Genomic DNA, 8,699 nt, shown 5'->3' on the forward strand with positions numbered 1-8,699 from the left:
GAGTGGTCTCTAATATGAACAATTCGTAGAATAACCAGTCATTGATTTTCATTGATTATACTCCTAAAACAACAGTTGTCTTCTGGGAATAATTACAAGATGCCACAGAACCATTTTCTACCATTTTTTGTTTTTACTATCTTACCTCTTATCCCCCTACTTAAAAATAATAGGTTACTCTGCCATAAGACCAAAAATCCCCACTGAAGGGCCTCACTCTGGTTTAACATGGTTTAGGACAACGCAGGTCTTTCTAGTAACTTTTTGTTTGTGATTTTCTGGCCAGATTTACGAATTTTCAGAAATTATTCCATTCTCTGTGCCCAATATCCTTTATTGACGTCGCATCTGCGTGACCCTGCTGCCGCTGTTAGAGGAACCGTAAGGGTGCTGTTCCAGACATCCTCTGTGACACAGGCCTGACAGCACAAAGGACGCAAAGCCACTCTTCAACTGAGATGTCTGCATAAAGGACATGGTTTCACATGGGAAGTTTTTATGTTAAAATGTTTGTTTCATGGAGGGAGGGGGGAAAATGAGGAGCTGATACCAAGGGCTCGAGTAGAAAGCAAACATTTTGAGAATGATGATGGCAACAAATATACAAATGTGCTTGACACAGTGGATGTATGTATGGATTGTGATAAGAGTTGTATGAGTTCCCAATAAAATTATTTTTTAAAAATTTGTTTTACAAAAAAACTGCTGTAAGCCAGTTGAATCTGACTCATAGAGACCCTATGTAGGGTTTTTGAGACTGTAAATTTTTACAAAAACAGAATCATCTTTGTTTTGCTGAGCAACTAGTGGTTTTGAACCTCCAGACTTGTGTTAGCATCCAATGCTTTACCCACATTACCCGTGAGTGTCTTAAAATTTTGTGTTAGGATTACACAAATGTCTACAATATATGCCTGCCATTGAGTTTTATCTTGTATCTAGAGCTCTTCTTTAATAATTTTTGGAGAAGAATTTTTGTCACTTATTTTCTATTCTTTCCAGGTGGAGATGAATGAGGAAATTAGACTCATTTCAATCTTTTCCTAAATAGTGTTTAAACTACTGATGCATTACAAAGTTAATTTAAAATCCGTTTCCATTGCCATCTTCTACTTCTGGTGTGGGTTGGGATAAAAACTTCACAAACTTTGTTTTCAACTGAAAACAGTGCTTCCAGTTTTACAGCTCAGAGAAGCAACCAGGGCTTGTTTTAACTATGTTCTTCATGATTTTTCAGATTTAAAAATATCAACTTCCTAATTAAAGTGCCTACTTTGGGGTTTTAATATGCCTACCATATATTACTACTCTTAATATTCCTTGGTCATTTGGATTGCTGTTTGCCAAACCTTTCTTAACCTTTTCCTTTTCTTTACTTGTCCATTTTTATATTTATAGGCTTCTGGTATCCTTGAATTCTTTTGAGACCAAAAGAAGACTAAATCAAAGAAGAACCCTTACATTGGTATGTAAACACATCCCAACTGGGATATTCTAAAAGTTATTCACAGAACCTGGTGTGTTTTCGTTTCATTGAATATCGTTGAAGGCTGACTCCGGGATGGACCTCCACCTTCGGCCTTCTTAGAAAAATTGATTTGGAATATGTGTTACCTTAAAAAGAGCAACTTAAACTTTAATGGTGTTGTTTCTAAAACTCATGTATATTTTCTGACATTCTGGCCTGAATTTGACTTTGGTCACCAGAGTTTTGATACTCTTTGTGTGTTATATTCGTCACTAAGTTTTTGCTCTTGAAAAAAACGAATCTAGTTACTAATGCTTCTGTTGATAAGGAGGGCTAATCTTCAGTTTCCAAAAAGGTACTCTTATTATGAGTCGTGAATCTGAGAATTACAGTGCTTACTGATGAGTAAGTTTGGTGAGTTCCAGTTGGCTGATCCTCAGTACATTCTCTGTGGAGACTGAGCATAGCTCTGGATCCTTGTTGTTCCAGAAATGAATGAAGCACAATGCAAGAGAGGGAATGTTGTCAGTTGGAATCCATGGTTGCGATTTATTTAGAAGATATGGGCATCGCTGCTCACTCGAAAATTGTGGTTTGAGTTTTTCCACCTAAGAGAAAATAGAAAAGGAACATTCGAAGATTCAGGTAGAGCAGGGAGATTCAAGTGGACATTTACCATCCCTGAGCTTCTTTGCTGTCTCCAGAGGAAGGAGCACAGGAAGACTGCTCCTGGGAGTTTTTCATTGTCCAGTAAAGATTCTTTCTATATGTCCTGAATTCTACAAGTCAAGACTTTATACTACTTCAGAATTACTCTTTTCCAGTTATTATTATTTGTATTTGAAATAGCGGTGGAAGAATAGAAAGGTAGGCACAGTGGTGAATGCATCAGACATGTATTTTGTGAATGTGTTGAATACATCAGATGACTGGAATTAAATGTTTTGATAAAATGCTTTAGAAATCATTGATGATTTCCATTAAAAACCTAAGCTATTCTGGAGGGAATATTATTTTTGTCATTTTGTCTTCATATATTTTTTCATTTATAATTAAGTTTGTAAGTTATATACATGTGTGTATGTGTGTGTACACAAGTTAAGCTTGGACTATAGATTTTCAAAGTCACTGTGCTTAATTATAAATATATTATCCCTATTTGGTGCCCTGGTGATCTGTCCTGCATATCAGGGTGACATATGTTTAGATAGAGCACTGATATTTATGCATATTAGAACCCACAAACACTAGAGTTTTTTGATAATGAGAACATTGGGTGTTTCTCTTTGTGTGTGCTAATGGTGTGAACTGATTTTGCAGAATCATTGCCGCAAGTTGCAAATGATGTATGAAATGAAAAATTCCTGCCCAGTGCACAGAGAGAATATATACAGTTGTATGCAATCACGGCTGTGCTGGGCTATTTGTTTTAATATTTCCTTCAGACATATAGTTGTTTTTTTTGGCGAGCCTTCATATCTGGGACATAGCACACATTTCTTTTACATATATTTCAAATGAATCTCACTGTTGTATAACTATATTTGGATTAATAGAATACTGGATCTTAGAGGATTTGACCTTTCTAAGTAATGTTATATCAAAATAATAGCTCTAGCTTAATTTTAAAAATGTTTAGAAAATATTAAAACACAAATTCTAAAATAATTAGAAATCATTTAATCCTGTTTACAATTTTATATATATCTTTCAAATATTTGTGATTATATTGAATTCTTTAGAATGTAATCCTATTGATTTCTTTGTAATTATTTTATTTCCAATTACCAATGCTTTTCTACAATGTGATGTTAAATCACTGCACACTGCTTAATTGCCTGAACTATCACAAAGAAATCTTATTTCTTACACTGAGCAGTGACTATTTGGGTGGTTTATATTTTACTCATGTTAATAACTTCTGATATAAAAACTATAATATGTATATCATGTTCATAATTTTAGCATATATTTGGTAATGGAAAATGTTCTTCTATTGTCCTTAAAAAATTTTTTTTACCCTTTTTTTTGTTTTCCCACTTGAATTTTGATGATAAGTAAACTGTCTGTATGAGTGGGTAGTGCTTACATGTTGGGCTGCTAACTGCTCGGTAAGCAGTTTGAAACCACAAGCTGCTCCTTAGAAGAAAGGTGGGTTTTCTACTCCCATAAACAGTTTCAGAAACCCACAGGAGCAGTTCTGCCCTACACTATAGCTCGTTGTGAGTTGGCATGGACTTAATGGCAGCAAGTTCCGTTTGGTATAAGCAATCGGAGTAGAACTGGCATATCTATCATATTGAGGCCTTACATTGAGTTTAGATCTAGGCCATAGTATTGGAGGTTTCACCAGCGCCTATCTAACCAGTAAGACTGGTCTCTTTGATGATTTGGAGTTTTGTTTTACAATTTTCTCCTGTACTATCTGGGACCTTCTAATGTGATTCTTTACACAGCAGTTGGTGGCGGTAGGCCAGCACCTTGATCGGCATCACAGAGGTTGCTCTTCTGTCCTACCACATTGCTGGTTTTCTTGCTGAGATTGGTATTTTCAAAGAATAGGATCCTATCATCCATTTGAAAGTAAATGTTTTACTTCTTGGCCAATTTAGATGCCTTTTATTTCCCCTTCTTCTTGCTCTGGAGAAGACTTCCGGTACATCATTGAATAGGAGTGGTAATAAAGGACATCTATATCTAGTTCCCTTTTGTAAAGGAAATGCTTTTTTTTTTTTTTAATGGAACGCTACATGAATTTGCATGTCATCATTGCGCAGGGGCCAGGCTAATCTTCTCTGTATCGAAGGAAATGCTTTTTATCCATTGAGATTAATGCTGGTTGTTGGCTTGGTGTATATACCCTTAAAGATGTTGATCAGTTTCCCTTCTATTTTTATTTTGTTGAGTATTCTTATGAGGAATAGATGTTGCACTTTGTCAAATGCCTTGCACGTCAATCAGTATGACTATGTTCGCTAGCATTTTGTTGAAAATATTTGTGTCTAGGTTAATTATGACTGTCCAATTATTTTTTAGTGTTGTTTTTGTTTGGTTTAGAAAGTACTGAGGAGCCCTGGTGGTGCAGTCATTAAGCACTGGGCTTCAAACACCAAGGTCAGCAGTTTATACCCACCAGCTTCTCCATGGGAGAAAGTTGAACTTTTCTACTCCCGTAAAGAATTATGGTCTCAGAAACCCACATGGGCAATTAACCATGTCAACACTACAGGGTTGCCATGAGTTAGAATCAACTCTGTGGCAGTGAATTTGAATTCAGTTGGTTCATTGGTTCAGCTATCAGGATTATGTTTGCTTTATAAAGTTATTTCAGCAGTATTTTATCCCTTTCGATCTTCTAGAATAATTGGTATAATAATAATAATTGTTATAATTCTAGTATAATTTGTATTAGTTCTTCTCTGCACCTGTGGTAGAATTTGCCAGTGGAGCAATCTGGGCTCAAACTTTTTGTATTAGGGGTTTTTGTTTTGCTTGTTTGATGATCTGAAATGTAACCCTCCACCTAATTCATAATGAAAATTATTAAACAATTTTGCATTCAACAACTTAAACTACTAACAGACACCATTACCACCCCCATCACACTCACCCACCACCCAATAGCTTACTCTGCCTCCGAGCTGCTTTTGGTAACTCTTTGCCTCTGGTGGAATACTATTTTTTTAATGATCTGGTTTTTTTCGTTTACTATGGGTCTGCTCAATTTTCTTACTACAGACTGTGTTATTTTACATGGGTAGTTTGTTTCTAAAAATTGTGCATTTCTTCTGGGTTTTTTGAAGTATAGTATTGTTTTTCATAGTATTGTAATCTTTTGTATATCAGCTGGTTCTGTTGTGATATTACCCATGTTCTCATTCATGATATTTTTCATCTTATGTTTCTTTTCTTTTATTAGATTTATAAATTTTGTTAATCCTCTCAAAAAATCAATTTTTAATTTTGATTCTTTTTAGTTTTCCTTTTCCTTTATTTCTTTTCTAATTTTTGTTATTTTCTATTGTAACTATGTCTATTTATTGGATCTTTTTCTAATATTTGTAGATACTCATTAAGATGTTCATTTTGATTTGTTTTTCTTTCTTTCTTGAAGTCTGTGTTTATTGTTAAAAATTGCCCTCTGAGTACTGGTTTTTCTGTGACTCGGAGATTTTAGTATATTATATTTCTGTTCTTTGATTCAAGAAATTTTTTGCTTTCCTTTTTATTTCTTCTATTACTACCCTGGTAGTTTTTAAGCATGGTACTATTAAGTTTCAATATTTTTTGGTGGGGGGTGGTGGCTCTCCTTGATTTTCTTATTGTTAACTTTATTTTATAGCTCTGTGATCTAAGGAGATGCTTAGTGGTATTTCCATGTCTTCAGATTAATGAGTCATGCTTTTTGGTTTAGTAAATGGCCTATTCTGAAGAATGTCCCTTGTACACTGGAAAGAATGCATATTGTTCTGTTTGGGTTGGAATGTTCTGTATGTGTCTATGAGATCAAGTTAATTTATGGTAGTGTTTAGTTCTTCTGTACCTTTGTTGAGTCCCTCCCTCCCTAGTTCTTCTCTTCATTAAAAAAAAAAGTGGTATATGAGTCTTCTACTAGGGTTATAAAGTTGTTTATTTCTTTTTCAATTCTGTTTGAGTCTGATTAATGTATTTTGAAACCTTTTTATAGAGTGCATAGATTTTTTTATAGCTTTGTCCTCTTGTTCAATGGACTCATTACTTGGTGTCCTTCCTTGTCTCTCTTATGCTGGTTCTGCATTAAAGTCTTTTATCAGAAATTAATCTTGCCATTCCTACTCTGTTTTGATTGCTATTTGCTTGATATACTGTTTTTCCATTCTTTTATTTTTAGCCTATTTTTATTTTTATGTCTAAGATGTGTCTCTTGTAGATTGCATATTTATGGGTCCTGTTTTTTATCCATCCTGCTACTTTGTCAGCTGGTATATTTCATCCATTCATATCCAGTGCAATTATAGATAGGTATAAATATATTGCTGTCACTTTGCTGTAAAATTATTTGTGTGCAATGTGTGTGTTTGTTTTGCTACTGGTGTCTTTGTTCTATGCAATTTATTTATGCTAACTTGATTTCATTTTCAGGTTTTCTTGTCATTTCCTACATTGCTGTTGTATTTGTTTTTACTAAATATTTATGATATCCTTACTTTTTATTTTGAAGAGAAAGTTTATTAATTTTCTTTGAGGTTACCCTGAAATTTATTAATTTCTTACTAAGGTTTAAAATGGTCTATTCTTTCTTGAAATCATCCTGACTTCCTCTCCATATGGAAAAACTTTGTTACACTTAATCCCTCTGTTAATTTGGATTTTCCTTATTTACAAACTGATATCTATGATTCCTATTTTCAGTTTTATAGGTTTATTTTATTTTACATCTACTATATTATACTCAAGTATAAGCCGAGTTCTTCAGCACATTTTAAATGCAGTTTTTGTGGTAAAATTAGGTGCCTTGGCTGGTATTCAGGTCGGCTTATACTCGAATATATACGGTATTTATATCTGTATTGGCATCTGGAGATGGATGTTTATTTGGGTTATTGTTTTCCACAGTTACCTCTCTGTCTCTCTATTTCTTGTAAAGTTGGTGTGATTTTTACAGAGTCCTTTTATTTATGTTTATCTTGATATGTACTAATTTTGTTCAGATTTGAGGGACAATTTTCCTGGGCATACAACTCTTGATTGGCAAGTTTCCCCCCACCCCTCCCAGTGTCTTATATATGGCAACCCATTGCTTTCTTGCCTGCGTGGTTTCTGCTGAAAAGTCAAAACGCTCTTATTTGTTCCACTTTGTTGGTAATTTTTCCTATGCTGCTCTCAGGATTCTTTTGTCATTGGTTTAGAAAATTTGATTATGGCTTGGTGATTTTCTCTTGGGGCCTATCTTGTTGGGAATCCATCCAGTTTCGTAAATGTACATCTTATCTTTTATGATGTTAGGGAATTTATCTTCTAACAACTCAGGCAATTTCCCTACATGTGTTGGTGTCCCTTCCTATTCTGGAATTTCAATCACTCCTATGTTATTCCTCTTAATGGTGTACAACATAATTCTTATTATTTTTTTCCTGATTGTTCCTCTGGTAGATTAGTTTGTTCACACACGTAGGCTCTTAATTCATTTTAAATTTATTAAATTTATTTTTGTGTATTTTATGAAGCAAGGATTTTATTTCATTTTTATGCATTGAATAATCTTATTTTCTCAGCACCATTTATTGAAGAGACTCCCCACCCCACCCCTACCCCGGGCATCAAATGAACTCAGCCCCCTAGATAATGGATGTGTGTATTTGGTTCTAGACTCTTAATTCTATTTTTTTGGCCTATGTATTTCCTGTTATGCCCTTGCTAGAATGTCTTAGGTAGTATAGCTGGAGTGGGTGTTTTAAAACCAGGAAGTATACACCTTCCTACTTTGTTCTCTTTTAGCATTTGTGTAGTTATTCCAGGCCTCATACCTTTCTATATAAAGTTGAAGATTCTTTTTTTTTTTTTTCTAAGAAGATTATTGGGGACTAAGAAAGAAGAACACTGTTGGGATTTAGATTGAGATTGCATTGACCCTATAGATTGCTTTGGGGATTCTTGGCAACATTAATTCTTCCAATTTTTCCATTTATTTAATCTTCTTGAATTTCTTTCATCTATGTTTTCTAACTTTTTATTGTATAATTACTTCACAATCTTGGTTAGATTTATTCTTTGGTATTTTATTCTCTTATGTGCTATTATAAATGGAATTGTTTTGCGGATTTAGCTTACAAATTTCTCATTGCTGTTGTATAGAAACTCAATTTACTTTTGGTTATTGACCTTATACCCTGCTATTTCTTTAATATCTCAAAGTTTTTTTGTGATCTCTTTCAGATTTTCTATATACAGTATCATATTATCTACAAACAAAGAATTAATTATACTTATTCTTTTCCAATCATAGGCACCCTGGTGGCATAATGAATTCTGAATTGGGCTGCTGACAGCAAGGTTAGCAGTTCCAACCCACCAGATGCTCCATGGGAGAAAGGCTAGGTCTTCTTCTCTTGTAAAGATTTATACCCTCAAGCCCAAAGGGGGCAGTTCTATTCTGCCCTATAGGATTGCTGTGAGACAGAGTTGACTCAATGGCAGTCAAGTCCTTTGTTTCTCCAATCTGTATACTTTCTGTTGCTTTTTTTTTTTTTCT

The 8,699-nt window shown here is 34.3% G+C and overlaps 1 non-coding gene across 1 annotated transcript; it reads right to left on the reverse strand.

Annotated features, from left to right (window-relative positions):
* Positions 1 to 4,200: 4,200 nt before the first annotated feature.
* On the reverse strand, positions 4,201 to 4,304 carry LOC115870803. The gene has a single exon (XR_004046929.1). It is a non-coding gene; the product is annotated as a U6 spliceosomal RNA (small nuclear RNA).
* Between the last annotated feature and the right edge of the window lie 4,395 nt (positions 4,305 to 8,699).

Source organism: Echinops telfairi, unplaced genomic scaffold, assembly GCF_000313985.2.
Source record: "Echinops telfairi isolate 266 unplaced genomic scaffold, ASM31398v2 ScPeMD7_2291;HRSCAF=2852, whole genome shotgun sequence".
Classification (NCBI taxonomy): domain Eukaryota; kingdom Metazoa; phylum Chordata; class Mammalia; order Afrosoricida; family Tenrecidae; genus Echinops; species Echinops telfairi.